Source organism: Triturus cristatus, chromosome 7, assembly GCF_964204655.1.
Source record: "Triturus cristatus chromosome 7, aTriCri1.1, whole genome shotgun sequence".
NCBI lineage: Eukaryota > Metazoa > Chordata > Amphibia > Caudata > Salamandridae > Triturus > Triturus cristatus.
In genome coordinates this window covers 1,144,698,535-1,144,715,126 of record NC_140590.1, presented here as the reverse complement: position 1 = coordinate 1,144,715,126, position 16,592 = coordinate 1,144,698,535, and the positions used below count along the sequence as shown (strand labels likewise).

The window sequence follows — 16,592 nt, the reverse complement described above, 5'->3', positions numbered from 1 at the left end:
TGCCTTCATCCTGTTGTGGAAGCTGCTCTTGGCGGCTGTGGGCTCATCTGTGAGGAAGAGAATCAGCTGGGTGTCTTCGGCATAGGAGACGATGTTGAATCCGTAGCTTCTGACGATGGCTGCAAGTGGGCCATGGAGATGTTGAAGAGGGTGGGGCACAGGGAGGATCCCTGGGGCACTCAGTAGCTGATCTCTGGGTTATGAGTAGAACAGTGGAAGTCTGACTCTGTGTGTTCAGCCGGTGAGAAAGGAGCAGATCCATTCTAGGGCTCTGTCGCGGATGCGGATTTTGTGGAGTTTTGCACAGAGGGTGTGATGGGAGACGGTGTTGAAGGAAGCCAAGAGGTCTAGGAGGATGAGGGCTGTAGTTTTGCTTCGGTAGAGTAGGGCGCGGATGTCATCTGTGGCAGCAAGGAGTGCGGTTTCAGTGCTGTGGTTGCTTCTCAAATCAAAAGAAGATGATACAAAGGGTAAATCTAATGATTTGATAAGGCTTCCGTATATGGGTTTATCTATGCCTGTGGGTGCACATTTGAATACAGCTACAAAAGAGAAGATTTAGAGGGGAGAATTTGGAGATGTTTTTAAATTGTTACATAGGGAGATTCAATCAAAGGAGGGCTCCAGGGAAGAGGCCTGGGAATTAGCAATGAGACCTAGGGTGCCCACAACTATTGATACATGACATCAGTATTTTTAATATTTGCTAGTGTCTATTGTGAAATATTTCCTGAAAGGTCAGTATTTAAATATATTGATACTATTCGTAAGGCTCATATTTAATTTGGGGGTTTTGTATGGCTGCATTACGATGAGGAATTTGGGCCATAATGGTTCTCATCCTAGATAATCCTTGGTGTGAGGTAGATAATGAACTCTGGGTGCAATGGATGTACTCCCAACAGCCTCCTCCAATGATGCACAGCAAGTGCCTTAGCAATTCAGTAGCGGCCCTTTCTGAGGAGGCAGACCTCGGGGTGGGAGGGTAGGATCTTAGGGAAGTGGTAAAAGTCCCAACACAGGCGCTTGCTGGAGCTTCAATAAGGGTTATTGCCTGGAAAAAAGAGTGTAAGTATAAGCAGGAATGTTCCAAATGTGGAGGGAAACATGCAGCCCTCCAGTGTTTTGGAGAACAAGCACATTTTGGGGGCAGTGGCCATGTAAGGGTAATGGGGGATCCTTTCAGTCTGGATACAAAGGCTTTTACACCAGTTAAGGTGGATATTTTGAGTTATGGTTACAATTTTACCCTAACAGAGTTGAGGCAACCAGATTTGATAGGGGTTTCAGACAAGGTTTCTGGTTTAGTTATTGTTATTTCCTATGACGACAGTACTTCCTTCAGTTACAAAAGTTATCATGGACCCCTAATACGAAGGTTTGCAGAGCATCTGAAGTCGGCTAAAGAACATCCGGACGTTGTCCGGCAGAAGTTAGCAAAAGATGTGGAAGTAGGGAGAATTGCAGGTCCATTTGTGTCTTGGCCTCTGCCTGATCTGATGGTTTCGCATCTAGGACCGGTCCCCAATAAGTCTGAAGGCGAGTTCCGCATGATTAATCATCTTTCATGGCCACACAGCTTGTCAGTAAACAACTATATAGCAAAATAAGATGCTGCATTGCAGTTTGCTTCAGTGGATGTAGCAATTGCACTTGTGAGATCAGTGGGTCCTGGAACGGAATTAGCAAAGTGCAATATTAAGTCAGCCTTTTGTCTACTCCCAGTTCGTCTAGTGGACTTTTCTCTGTTAGGCATTCAGTTTGAAGAGAAGTTGTAAGTTGATAAGGTCTTGCCTATGGGTTGTGAAATTTCCTGTAACCTATTTGAGTCCTTTAGTACCTTTTTGCAGTGGGGATTTACCTTTGGAACAGGTTTTGAATCGGTCAGCCATTATTTGTATGATTTTCTGTTATAGGTGCTGGTGGCACACAGGTTTGTTACAAGGCTTTGAGACACTTTGAATAGCTGATGTTGGAGTTGGGGGGTAACGCTTGCTCCTGAGAAAACTGAGGGTTCTAGTACGTTTGGTTATCTTAGGTATGAAATTGGATACAGTCCAAATGGAAGCAAGATTACCTGAGCAGAAAGTTAAAGAGATGGTGGCTCTTTTGGATGAAGCTATGGCAGCATCCAAATGTCAACTAAAACAAATCCAACTTCTTTTAAGTCACCTTAATTTTGCCCGTAGAGTGGTAAGAGCAGGCAGGTCTTTCTGTTGTCGCCTAGGTTTTGCTATGGCAGGGGCAAAGCTACTGCACCACAGGATCAGGATTTCATCTGCTATGCGGGCAGATTTTGAGGTTTGGTTGATGTTTCTGAAAGGTTTTAATGGTGTTACTATGTGGTCTTTAGGTGTAGATTTTTGTTGGACGGTTCAAATATTTTCAGATGCAGCTCGTGCCAAGGGTTTCGGTTTGTTCAGGGAAGGTAGGTGGTGTGCTGAAAAGTAGCCTTCAAAATGGATTGAAGGCAGGAGCATCGCTTTCTTTGTATTCTTCCCCTTGTTGGAAACCCTGGCACTGTGGGGGAAGAACTTGGAGAACAAAACTGTTATCTTTAATGAAGTTAACAAGACTGTGGTAAATCTGGTCAATGGCTAGATGGTAAACGATAAACATCTGTTGAGATTGCTGCAAAGATTTATGCTAGGCTTACTGATGTTTAACAATATTTTTGGAACCAAGCATCTGCCAGGTGTGAAAAAAAATATTGCAGATTTGTAGTCTTGTTCACAGTGGCAGAGATTCCGTGGTTTGGCGCCCGGGGCAGATTTGCAGAAAATAGTGGTGCCACTGGAGGTATGGCAGTTACCGGACTGAGGATGCTTGAACTTGTAGAGAACTTTCTGGCAGTAAGCACTAGGATGTGCTATTGGAGAGCATGAGAAGACTATTTGAATTTGGGGGCGGCTCAGAAATCAGGACGAGCAAGGCCTCATGCTGCGTAGAGATGATGTTCTTGGTTTCATTATGAGCAACATAGATAAGCGAATTTCATCTACTACAATTGCTGGTAAGTTAGCTGGTTTGTGTTTTAATGGAATGTTTTTCTGAGGGTATGAGCCTTCAGCAGGTGTGATGGGTAGAAGGTTGTTGCAAGGCTGGGCTAAAAAACATAAATGAGATATTCATGTGAGGGATCCCATCTCCCTGAAGTTATTGCATATGGCGGAAAGCCTTTCTTCTATATGCTTTCCTTTATTTGAAGAATTGTTGTTCAGGTTATGCATGTGTTGACTATTTTGTGGGGCCTTTAGGATAGCCAAACTGAAGTCAGGAGGTTTGAGGGTTGACAAAGTAACCTTGGCAGGAAATACTATTAAAATACTTTTGGAAAAATCTAAAACTGACCAGAGAGTAAAAGGGGCTAAGAGTGTGCTCAACAAAATTGGAGGTTCAGTGTGTCCAGTGGCAGCATGGCAGGAATTTAAAGAAGGAGGGAGGGCGGCTTCTGATCTTGTTTTTTGTGCATCAAGATGGGTCTAGATTTGTAACTTTGCAGCCTCTGGGTGTAATGGGAAAAGTTTTATGTCAAATTGGTGAATACCCTTTCCGTTTTGGCACTCATTCTTTTCGAATTGGCGCTGCTTCTGAAGCATCCAGGTTGGGATTCTCTTTGAAGGAAGTTAAAAGATTAGGTTGTTGATCTTTTTTTTGTCCTCATTCTGCCAACATTCTTGTTAGGGTGTATTCTAATCCCTCTAGGTCTTACAAGAGGGGACCAGACCGGTGGTCCATGAGAAGAAAGAATAGTGACCCACAAGTAACTGCTGTGTCTACTTCCATCTCCTTAACACACTGAAACCGCCAAAAAGGAAGGCGATACCGCAGCCGACAACAAGATTGGCTTAATCATAGGACTCACAGGTTATTGATCTTCTGATTGTTGCCTGAGTTACATCAGAGATATTGAAGATGCTTAACCTTTAAGCTGTTATTAACTCTTGTTTCGCATTTCAGGTTGTGTGGCAGGCCCGCTGGTGTCTTTCTTTTCCATTTGGATCGTCCGACACCCTTTTAATAAATTGGCATCGAAGCAGGCTGAAAATCGTCCTTTTGAAAAAAAAATCTTGGTTTCCGTAGTGCTGAGATCAGAATTCACTGGTGAAGTCGGGGGGCATGAAATGGGGTCTGCTTTTGCCTGGCTTTTCTAATCTGGTGGCTGTGAGACTGTGCCCTGATAGTTTACTAGTACACCTGGGCGAGAATCACCTTGTGCACCCCTCAGGTTTAATCTTGATAAAAGAAAGGAAGAAGAACCTAGAGCTGATTGGTAAATCTTGGTCAGGCACAAAAGTAGTATTGACAGCTTTGGTGCCTCTGAGAGTTTGCTGTGGGGCGATAAAATTCACTGCAGTTGAAAGAGCTAGGTGTAAGGTTAACCGGGAGATGCATCGTTTTTGTGAGCACAGGGGTATAGGTTGGTTAGAGCACTCTGATATTAAGAAAGTGGATTTTCAGTTCTTTCGACAGGATGGAGTGCACCTATCATTTGTAGAGAAGAATAATGTCTGTTCGAAATCAGAGAACAATTTGTGTTAACATTAGCCCTTAAAAGGTGCTATTAATTTAAGTAAGGCTGTTTTGGCAACAGCTATAATTTTCTAGCCCTGCTTATTTTGCAGTGCTACCTGTTTTGGCGACTGTTTTTTGCAGTGATGAGGGAGTTGTCGTTGTGAAAACACTCTTGCGGGGTGGGGGGACCAGGAAAACCACCATGTAAGGGTTTTTTCCTGGTGGTAGAAATTGAGGAGCTCGCTGCAGGCCGGTTGGGTTGGGAGCACTGTAGAGTAGCCTTTGGCAGGGGAGACACAGGGGATGAGGGTTGAGTCACGTATGATAGCGAGCGGATGAAAGGAAGGGGATGGGGAAGTTTGGAAATTTGTTTAAATTCGTTTGGGGGATTTTTATTGTTGAGGGAAGGTTTAAGGGTGGGGGGGATTGGTTTTGTTTATTGTCTTAGTGAGGGAATGGATTTAAATTTGTAAGTGTTGATGAGCTATAGAAATGCATCCCTGCCCTAATAAAACAACATTTTACTCTAACTTGGTCTGGTTTCTGTGCCTATTTCGCCCAATGGGGGCTCCTGGGGTGGCATCTGGAGGATGTCCACCCCCGAGTGTCTTCGGGCGGCTGATACAGGCCAGGTCTTTTGGGTAGCGTCCATTTGTCCGTTTTTGCACGGGGGGTGTCTAAATTTCCGTTAGTTATGCTTTTTGAGTTGCGTCATTCGACACTGTGGTCCTGTCAGAGTAGGGGGTGTTCTGTAGCTTGTCTCTCCCTCCCTCTTTTTAATTGTTTCCCTAAAAAAAAACTATACAATGCATTCGGAGGGTCTGCAGTTTTGGGGCATTAGGTTGTCACTTAGGATTGTCACTTAGGACAGGTGGCAGAAATGGAGTCGCTTGCCACAGGCCGGGAGGGTTGGGGACAGTGCAGAGTAGGCTTAGGCAGAGGGGACACAGGGAAGCAAGTGTTGAGTCACGTGTGAAAGTGAGTGAATGGAAAAAAGGGGATGGGGAAGTTTGCAATTTTTGTTATGAATTTGTTTGGGGGATTTTATTGTTGGAGGAGGTTTAAGGGTGGGAGGGTTAGGTTTTGTTTACTGTATTAGTGAGGCATTGGATTTACATTTGTAAATGTTGATGAGCTTTAGAACTGCATACCTGCCCTAATAAAGTAACATTTTACTCTAACTTGGTCTGGTTTTTGTGCCTATTTCACCCGATTTTTTTTCTTTTACAAATTAAGCACTGCATCTACCACTTCGCGTGCTGGCATGTGGGGGAGAGAAGGTGAGCTCATGTATGGCATTGACTCAGGTTGTGGGTTAGGGTGGCGTTTGTGCTTTAGGGTCCTTGACTGTGAAGATTTCACCCCTATCTGCCTATCCCATGAGGTGTAAGAGAGGGATAGGGGCTGTTTTCAGTCTTTGTCTAGAACTCTTTACATTCTAAGACTGAGATCCGCACCTTACATCAAGCCTTCACTAAGATGTGGTGTGAGAAAAGACTGAGTTCCCAATTAATTCCATGGCTGATCGGATTCACACCTTCCAACCTCATTAGCTCAGACTGTGTGAGGGGGAAAAGGTAATCTGCTTCCCTGCCTGTTAGGTGCAACACTTCGTCGTCTGTCTTTTCCTGCAAGGGGTTTGTGGTTCCGAGCTCGCACACCTTTCACTTTTCGAGGTTTGAAGAATAATAGTGGTGTCTTTGATATCTGGTTTGCCAAGAATTCTGGAACTGAACTTTCCGGGAACGGAGGCATAAAAACCCGGAACCCCAATCCAGGCTCAGAGGTACAATGCGGATGGGGGCTCCCGGCTGTGTCCCGTTCAAAAGGAGAGCGTAGGTGCAGCACGAGGGAGTGGCTTTACTGGCACGTTACCCTAGTCTGACTTTCGGTAATTGTTACGAGGGAGGGATATGTGGGTGTGTAGGCGGAGTTCGTGCTCACCCGAAGTACAGAATTAATGTGGTGGCTATCACCGGAGGACTACGGGGGTCCCCCCCTGACAGGAAGGAACCAGACGTCGGTGGAAGGTGAGAACCTCTCCAGCAGACACAGACAGGGAGACACGAGGGGAGGGGGGGGGGGGGCAGTTGGGTGGGCATCCGGGGGTAAAGAGATGAGGAACAAGAAGGAGAGACGCGAGGGGGCAGCGAGACGGTGAGAGGAAGCGTACAGGAGGGAAGAAGTGCGACGTAAACGGGAGGCGGGAGTAACTGGAAGGGGGTGGAAGGAATAACGGGGCAGAGGAAGGGTATATTGGAGATAGGTAGAGGAGAAAGAGACAGAAAACGGGGAGAGGGGGTCATGGCGAGGTAGGGACAGCCGAAGGCAGAGGGGGGAAGAGAAGGGCGAATGAGGAAATTTTTGCATTGATACAAGGGGATAGAGAGGGGTAGAGGCGCTCAGACAGAAGGGTGTGAGGGAATAGAGAGAGTGAAGGGAGAAATAGGAAATCGGGGAGGAAATGTAGGAGGAGGGAGGGGGAGGAGGAGAGAGGTTCCCTCACTGTCTGATCAGAAATCTCTCCTTCCTGCCAGAGGCTGTCAGAGCTGAATGCACAAGCAGGGAAGGGAGACCGGCGGAGGGAGCGCTGGAGACTGCGGGGGCGCGCAGGAGGCTGCGGAGGGGAGAGCCGGGGCGGCAGGTGCGCCCGTGCCCACCGTGAGTACCGCTGCGTCTACCCCCCCTCCACCCCCGCTTTGAATATGGGCGCCTTAGGTGTGTGTTTGCTCGGTTGTCATGTTTAGACTGGTTGCGTGGGGCTGTCTTACATAGGTGCGCGTGTATGTGTGAGCACTCTCTGCCAATTACATGGTGTGTGTGTTTAGGGGCTGTCACATAGGAATCTGAGAATGGAATGTCATGTATGAGCGCAGTTGTGCGTGTGTTCGTAGACTAGAGTACAGACGTAGTGGGTACAACTGTCATGTATAGGTGTGTATGTGTGGGGACTGGCGTGTGTGTAAAGCATTCATACATATGTTGGTATATGGACTGTTTGATTGTAGAGGCTGTCATACATGCTCGAGTGTGTGTACGGTATGCACATACGCGTGTGAGAGACTGCCGTTTTGAGGTTGGGTGTGGGATTTGAGTACGAAGGTTGTCGTGATCAGGTGTGCGTGTGTGCTGGGACTGCCGCGCGCGTGTACCTCTGCGGGAGGTACCATGTGCAGCTTTTACTAATCTCATGTCTATGTGTGTAGGGATCACCACACAGGTGTGTATTTATACGCGGGCCTGTCCGCTTTGCTTAGGTGTATGCCGGAACTCGCATGTATAAATGTGTGTCTATATGAAAGTCACACTGGTCTGCCATGTATTGTGTGCGAGAGAAATAGATAACAATGACTGCTATATATAACACGTGTGTCGAGACAACCACTGCCTTTTAGACGTGTTGCTTTTGGTGTGAATGCTGTATTATGTGCGGTTACTTATATGCAAACAGGGATTCCAATATATAGATTTGCGTTTGCTAATGTAAGCACTGTAATGTAAATCTGTAGGTATGTGCGAATATTTTATGACTGTAATTTATTGGTACGTTTGTTGGGGGGCCAACTATACATAGCTGTATTTGTACTGTATACATATAGAGCTTTATGTGTGAGTGTAAGGTGTGCCATGGAAAGCAGCGGTATGTGTTTGAGTGTAAGGGACTGTCGTATTGTGTGTTTGCGTATGTCTATATGCATGTGCTTTTGTGTGAGTGGGTGCGAGGCGGTGGCCATGCATAGGGGTCTGTTTTCATGCGTGTGTGTGCAGGAACTGACATTTATAGGTACTTGAGTAGAAACGTTCATGTATAGTGAGAGAGAGAAGTGACTTGCATGTGTTGTGTGTGGAAGCGAGAGTTAGGCAGAGAAGTGTCTGGCGACACTGTGTGTGGGAAAGAAAGCAAAATCCCCGTGTAGTGTGTGTGTACATACCTGCTGGGACTGCCATGCAAAATGTGTGTGTGTGTGTAAGCAGCAGTGTCTCATTCCTATGTAGTAATGCTTCTATCAAGAAAAGGGCGCTGTGCAAAACCTGCAACTAGCGGAGGAGTTCATGAGCCATACACTGTCGGGGGCATGCAGCCATGTGACGCAAGCCGGAGCAACATGGCAGAGCAACAAACGAAAAAAGGCAACACAACAGGGACAACAATAACTGACCAAAATCAACACAACCAGGGGCTGTATTTTCTGTGACGTTGATACAAGGAAACACAATTTGGCAAAACACACACAAAAAACACCAATGCACTACTCTCTTACCCAACACCCCTCTCAATATATCATCTACCCCCACTCTCTGACTAATCCCAAAACCTCATTCTACTACTGTGATCTCCAAAATAACCCTTTCTAGACTCTCCCCCTCTCACCCCAAACCTCATTTTACAACTATGATCTCCCAAACGACCCTTTCTAAATTCTTCCTTCATGTATCACAAACCTCATTTTACTACGATTTCCCTAATCCCTTTGTTGAGACTCTTCCCTCCTCCATCTCTCCTTTTATTCATCCCAAGCTTCATCTTACTACTATGCCCTCCCAAATAACACCCTTGCCCAGTGGTCTTCAAACTGGGGTGCGGCCCCCCTATGGGGGCCTCAGGTGATCCTGGTGATCCTGGGGGTGGGGCGCCGGCTCTGGCCTAAATAGGCATTGAGCTGATAACAGTGCTTTATTTTAAGCTGACAAAAATGAGCGGCGTGAAATAGCTCTGTAATGGCGCATCACTAACATCTTTTGTCATTCATATCCTATCTGGGAGTGTCGAAAAGGAATGGACTCCAAATATTCTTCAAACCCCTCACCCCCACTTCTAATAGTCACACTGTGGCATACCTGGCCAGAATAGTATGTTTGGTAGTCATGTATTAGATTGCATTTTTAAAACAGTAACAGAACGTAACTGCATCGTTTAAATATGTATAGAGACATTTAGACATTGCCAATTTAACAAAATAATATTGAAAAATGCTGCAGGGGGGCCCGATAATTTTTCCCCCCACTGGTGGGGGTGAAGCGGGGGAGGGGGCGCGCGGCATTAAAAAGTGTGAAAACCACTGCCCTAGACTCTTACCTCTTCGATCCCTCCATTATCCTATTCAATCCAACGAACAGACACATATATCTACTGCTCGAATGAACACACATTTCCCTATACTAACCCACCACTAATCCTTTTTGGGGTCCGGAATAGTGTGCTACTCACCAAAAAGCGCTTCAACACCTGGTCAGGGGTAGTAAGCACTATATAAATATAATTACAATAGGGGCGCACAAGTGTGTGTTGGTATCAGAATTAGAGTGCATCAAATTATGAGTGCAAGGACTGGAGAGTGTAGAGGTGTGTGCACAGGGTTTGGCACCTATAGAAGCGAATGTGGGGACTATTGTGCTTAGGATGTGTACAGAGATTATAGTGTATACAGATATGTGGAGCATATAGAGGTTTGTGTGTGCACGTGCACTCGACGGAGAGACTAGGAGTGTGCATTCAGGAATGGGAGCATATAAATGTGTTTATAGGTACTGGAGAGTACAGAGCAGGGGCGGCCAGTCCATTGGGGCTGGGGGCCACGCCCCTCCACCTTTTGCCCCTCATGAACAGTGTCTGTCAGGCTACACAAAGGTCAGCCTGACAGACACTGTTCACTTTCAGTTCAAGAAGCCAGGAGCCAGACATGCGCATTCAGCGCAGGCTCCTGGCTGCCTGAGCTGAACTTTACTGGGCTGAGGAAGTCACAGCTCCTGTGAGCGTGACGTTGTAAGCTTAGCAAAGGTCCCTGAGCCCTTCCCTCGGTGACGAGGGGTAGCGTCAATGATTGCCTCGCACCTGGGCGCTTCAGTTTTAAGCCCTGAAGCGCCCAGGCTCAAATGTCAATCAGTGACACTTCATCACAAAGTGAGAGGGGGTCAGCAGTTTCACTGACCCCATCCCACTCGGTGATGACGTTGGGACTGCTGCCTTCCCTCATTGCCTGACCATAGGTCAGTCAATGAGGGAAGGAAGCAGTCCCAAGCCTCCTAGAGGCGGAGCTTGGCTGCAGGTAAGTGTTTGTTTTTCTTTTAAACTGTTTGGTGCATGCGTGTATGAATGTTTGGTGAAAAGTGTTGTAAATGGATTTGTTTGTGTGCGTGCGTGCGTCTATATATGAATGTTTGGTAAAGAGTTTTGAATGGATGTATTTGTCTGTGTGCATGTAAATACATTGCTTTGAGTGTTATGTGTGTGTGAGAGTGTGGCCCGTTCGTCCCCCTCCCCCAAAACTTACCGGCCGCCAGTGGTACAGAGTTATGTGTGCAATGCTTTGAGGTTATAAAGTGTGTGTGTAGGGACTTGGTTGTGTAGAGGTGTGTAGATGTTTAGAGCTTGCATGTGTATGCAAATGTGTCTATGCGAGTGAAAGGAGGGTAAACAGGAGTGCTCATAGCTGCAGCTAAGCTAGTGGTAGGGTTGGTCCCTGCAAGCCCTCGCTTCCATCCAGTGCACCATTAATGTTCACTATATAATGGTGGGATGAGCTGCAATGTGGGAAAAGCACCATGCACTTCCATCCCAGCCCCCGCACCCCCCCCAATGTCAAATGATGGCGCGCTTCCACCAAACGCCCTGCACTGGAGCCAGTGCAAAGTGCAGTTAGGTCAAATATGCACAAGCCTAAGGCCTCACTGCGCTTTTGTATTTTTCGGTACCACCTTCGAGGTGATGGTTCCACATACACCACTGGCTCTTACCCATAAGTCATCTACCTACCCCAACTCTTTAGTTCAGTGTTTATTCTGGGCATAACAATCTGAAGCTTTGGCACAGCCCCTCTTTTTCACATTTGATGTGTAATGGCACGTTCGCCATTCATTGGAGTTCACATGGCAAACATACTGTATCCTAGACATGCTTTGGCCCGCCTCCCTTTGTCATTGGCTTCTTTGGTTCAGGAACCCTTAGCAATTGACTGGAGACATTACCAATCTCATCTTGGATCAACCCACTGGAGTATTTGGGCCTTACCTATTTTCTATTGACTGTTTAGGTGTATGCTTCTCCCTCCATTGAAATGCATTATTTTCTGTTTTACATCTGAGAAGTGCACTCTGTCATCACCCATTTCATTATTTCATCTTCGCATTATATGCACAAAGCAATTCTTCTTTAAATTATTTTTAATGCTTTTATCAACTACTAAGGGCAAGCGTTAAACGTATTGGCTTTGGCAATGCTTGTTTTGTCTATGGAGTCATGCTGTGTGCAATATTTTCGTTAGGGTGTTTAGATCAGTGTGAGGTAGCTGGAGTTTGTTTTTCTATGTCATGAGCTGCTCTGTCTGCTGTGTTTGAGGACTTCTACTGTCCATGCCACAGAGGCCCGAGTTTCAGTATTGAGCGTCCTGCAATCATTAGTTGTCTGTTCCTCCTGAGACCTGTGCCTATTTCCCCAGTAGACCTTCCAGATTCTGCATGTGATGATGATTGTTTGATCGCCTTTTCCAAGGAATCAACGATTGTTTGCCTTCTCCTGGAATGGTAAAAGGAACCTACTACCAAGTGTGGTGCTTAAACCCGCAACGTTCCTTCCAGTGTTTAATTTGCAAAAGAATAAGTGCTGATACCCAAAGTTTAGCTCAAAAGCCTGCAATCGGCGCTTTCTAAGGTCGGGTTGCTGAATATCAAGGCTGCACAGTTTTGAATCCACCTCATGCCTCTCCATTGCACCACCAGGCTCTGTATTCCGGTTTAGTTCACTCTTGGAGGTTCTTTTTCACCCCTGCTTTCTCCCTTTGGCACTGCTTTTCCGTCTTTCTCTCCCTTCTTTCCCCTTTTTGTGGTGTTGTCTCTTTTCCACTGGATCAAAATCTATTGAAGAAAAATAAGTGCTAGTCTCCAAAAATAAGTACCGGTGAGCCACACCTGCAACCTCAAATTAAGCACTGGTTCCTTCTAAATGGTTTTGGAGTACTTCCTTATTTTTAGGTCTTAAATAAACAGGAATGGTAACCCCTCTTCTCATCCCAGGGATCAAACTCTTCCTGAGAATACTGACTTTGGATGTTAAGTGTTGGGAAGACCCTGTGGCGCAATTAAAGGAAAACCCTTCAGTACACCCACCCCATGACCACTGTTGTCTGGCATCCCTCCACAGTCTGTCAAGCTCTGAGACTGGCCCATTAGGTTGGTACTGATACTGGAGAACGACAAGATATGCATCTCTAGGTACACAAAGGTCATACCTGAGTTCCAAAGTCACTTCACATCTTCATGGGGGCGACAACAGCCTCAGAGCAAGTTGTAGGAAGGATGTTGACTTTTATCAGCCTATATACCAAGTGCCCTTAAGAGGTAGGACGCAGGGTCCAAGCCTGCACCAGCCTCCATCTTGCAGATGCAACACTCACTGACACTGTTGATTTTTCACCTCTGGTTCCTAACATTGTACCTGCACTTGCAGCCCCACCTTGGGGGAGCTATTGATTTACAGGTGGAAGTTTTGATGGATTTTTGGACACTTGAAGGGGCCACTTGAATTTTGTATCTTTGACTCACGAGTCACTTCTTCTCATAGCAGTGGGATCGAACAAAGACTCCCACTACTCATACCTAAATTGTAAAGATTTACCCCCAGCGCATTGAGCCCTTCAGCCTGGCAAACATGCCTCAACAAGTCCCTTCTTAGGTTACCTACATGCTTGTGGATCGTGTGGTCTGGCTGGCACTGCTGCTCGGATGGGGGCGTAGGCAATCCCACAAAGTGTTGGTGGCAGATTAAGGCCCTCAGGTAGGATGCCCATGGGAGGGGCATTCACTCCCATCTGAGGGATGGTGCTGCTCTACCACGCGAGTGGCACATTCTTTGCTTTTAGCGAGGCAGGAACAGTGACAGCTAAAACATGGTTATTACTACAGAACCTGACACACTGCCAAGCTGTCTGCCGTTGTCTGTGCCGCATTAGAGCTGCGGATACCAGAATTAGCAGCCGCGCATTAATTGGTATGGTAAATCATCAACCGAGGAAGCAAATATAAGTCAAGACCAACAATCTCCTCTACATGTCCTTACATGGTCGCTACTAAACACAACCCACCGAGGACATATCACACCAGTGTGGAAAAATCCGCTCTTGTGTATCCTCAGTGGATTCTGGTTACTGAAGGTCTCTGCTCGCTAAATGATTTGTGTTGATTTACAATTCCTGATTCCAAAGCCCCACTCTGTCTACATTAGAATAGCCCTAGAGAAATTTAGAGGCAGAGACTTCTACTACATGTGCTTCATGGGAAAAGGAAAACTAGATTTATAGTCCATGCTCACCCTACTTCAAGAAAACTGCTCTGCGGGGGGGTCCCTGCAACAGTCCCACCAAGGGGCTGAGTACAAACAAGACCTATCTGGTGTCTACGTGAAGACTGCGGTCAGTATCTGAGGCTCGTCTTGGAAGCCTAACTGTAATTTGCGGGCTGATGGTACGTGTTCACGTGCAGGGTGGATCAAGTCTGGCAATTCATGCTGAATTGTTTCTGTTGGAGCATCACTAAGTCTGATTTGTTTATTGCTGGTCCCTGTCTGGAATGACATAGTAGACAAATAAATGATTGACTGGAATGTCGCCAGAGCAGGTGTGGGCATGTCCAGACACGGGCCTTTTGCTTGCCGTCCCTCAAAACTCAAGATGCACCTAATTGATTACGGCCAACATGACCAAAACTGGTCTGGGGTGGCATGTGTACCTGGTCTAGCAGAGACCTGACCTGGCAGTTTGGTTGGACTGTCTCTACTGTAGCAAGACCAAGTCTGATTTGCTTATGGAAATAATGTAATACAGCCCTCAGTATTTAAAAGTGGCTCAGACTTGTGTAAACATTCCTCCTATCTTCTTTGTGTTTCATTGTGGCTCCTTAGATGCAAAGGGTATGCTCAGACGTGTGTTCTTTGCTGGTTGTGACACTGAACTACCTCACTGATAAGGCCCAACAAGGCCCTGGCTGGTCTGGGGTTGTTTGTGTTCTTATCTAGAGAGAACCTTGCTGCCAGTTGCGACTGAACTGTTTTTATTTAAGCATGACCAAATTTGATTTGCATATGTCTGGACCCTGACTGGAATGGTAAAGATTGCAAAAAACAGTGGAATGAGCAGTTGTCAGTCTACAAGAATTTGCTTGCATTCTATCCGTAGACTCTGTGTTTCATTGTGTTCGAAGGCTGTCTGCGAAACGTGCTCACTGTTGATCTAAACATAGCACTCAAGTGATCGCCAAGATGGTTGCAGCTTCCAGGCTTCTTCACTTGGAGGTTCATGTTTACCATATGTTTGAGTTTCTTGCCTCCAGTTGTGCCCGCGGGGCAGCAGAGGGTCTTCTGGACGCTGAGAAGGCAAGTTTAATCCAGTCTTTAAGAACATGGGGAAAGTGCAACTTTCCCCAACATAGCCCAGGAGACTTTTTTACTTTTGTAACTACACTTAAAAATTCCTCAAGTGTTTTAAAAAAAAAAAGAGAGTTAAAAAGTTGTAATTTTTCCTTGCTGGGAAGTGCTCTTCTGACACCACCTCTCCACACAAAAAAAAAACAAGAATGCCACATTTACTCTGAACCGGATGCCTCTCTGAGAAGTGCTTCGACTCGGTCTTGCCTGCAGCTGACTGCCCAGGAGACAGCATGATTCAGGACTCTCAGAAAGACTGGTGAAGTGAAGCTAGCCACCCCTCAAGAGGTGGCCATCTTGATTCTGCTATTAGTTTATTACCTGGAACTACAGGTCACAACAGTCTATTTTTGATACCTTGATGTGATGGTTGGAGGGAGTGCTGAACCACACACTCTCCTGCACATTTCATCTGTGGTGCTTTTGGCAAGATCCTGCAGCTACAACAGATACCCCATTGGCACAAGTAAGAAGGTCGGCCGGCTAATGTCTCCATTACCCCGGAACTTCCCTTGAGTTTAGGCCGGATGGGCAGTGGAAGTAAACCTACAATGAGACATTGCCATAAGTGAGAAGTAATAGGGCGTGTTCCCTACATTGATGGAGCTTTAGTATTTTGAAAAGAATGACTTTTGACATCATGCTAACAGCTTGTCTGGCAAGCATATACAGGTCTTGTCCTCCTAAAAGCTGTTCTAGTTAGGTCTGCATTCTCGCAGCTCTAGATCACCCGGGTGCGGCCACAGGTTGCCCCCATCCATACTTGTACTTCAAAGTAACACCCCAGAGCTCAAAGCTTTTATCAGCTATCACTGATAAAAGGGGCCGCACTGGTGCTGATGGTAGAATAAGCTCCAAGGGCTTCATTTGTGCTGGTAGTTGCAGGTGGTGGGCACCAGCTCTCACTTTGGAGTCCGGAACTTGTTTTACATCATCTGACTTTGACCACAGCAAGAGAGGGACCAGCAGAGACAAGAGGAAGAAGGAGGAAGTGAAAGAAAAACAGTGACAATGGGATAATGCAGGGATAAAAAAGAACCAACAAGAGTGAGATGTAGGGGTGGAAAAAATGGCAAGCGGTGGAATCAAGGCTAAGCAGCTCTGTGGCAGTATTATCATAAGTGCTTCAGGGATGGAACAGGTGTGTGACCTTGATTTTTTTTCAACTCCCTGGGCACTTTGGTATTAAAGAAGGGGCTGCGGGCCATTGCTTATGTAATACACATAGCACTAGCAAACATGTAGCACAGGCATGATCCAGATAGGGCGTTCCCTCATTTTCATGGGGTTGTTATCTCATTGAAATGTCAAAGTATTTTGCCAAAGTGCCCGCGCCATATTGCACAGGTGGGCACAGAGGCAAAAAAGCTAAAGGGGAAGCACTGACTGTGCACCACACAAATGTGGTGCACTCCTGAGGACAACCCTGGAAAGGTAAGAACCGGGGTCCCATGGACCACCCCCTCTTCAGAAACCCTCATGCAGGCAGGTTCAGTCACTCATTGAATCGCCTGCAGGGGGATCTTTGCCCCCTACTCTCAAATTCTGGCTGGGTTGCTGCCCGCAGTGAAAGGTGACAGGGCAGCTTTAAAGTACTGGTCCGCCATTCTGAGGACACGTCTGAAGTGGTTCTGATGCCTTTACCCATTCCCACCTGTTTGTC

General features: G+C 46.4%; 1 protein-coding gene across 1 annotated transcript in view; it reads left to right on the top strand.

Moving 5' to 3' along the window:
* Positions 1–7,050: 7,050 nt before the first annotated feature.
* PRR7 (proline rich 7, synaptic) overlaps positions 7,051–16,592 on the top strand; it is a 161,669-nt gene continuing 152,127 nt past the window's right edge. Inside the window, exon 1 of the mRNA XM_085618337.1 lies at positions 7,051–7,176. The gene's annotated coding sequence lies outside the window, so the exon portion shown is untranslated. The remainder of the gene's footprint in view (positions 7,177–16,592) is intronic.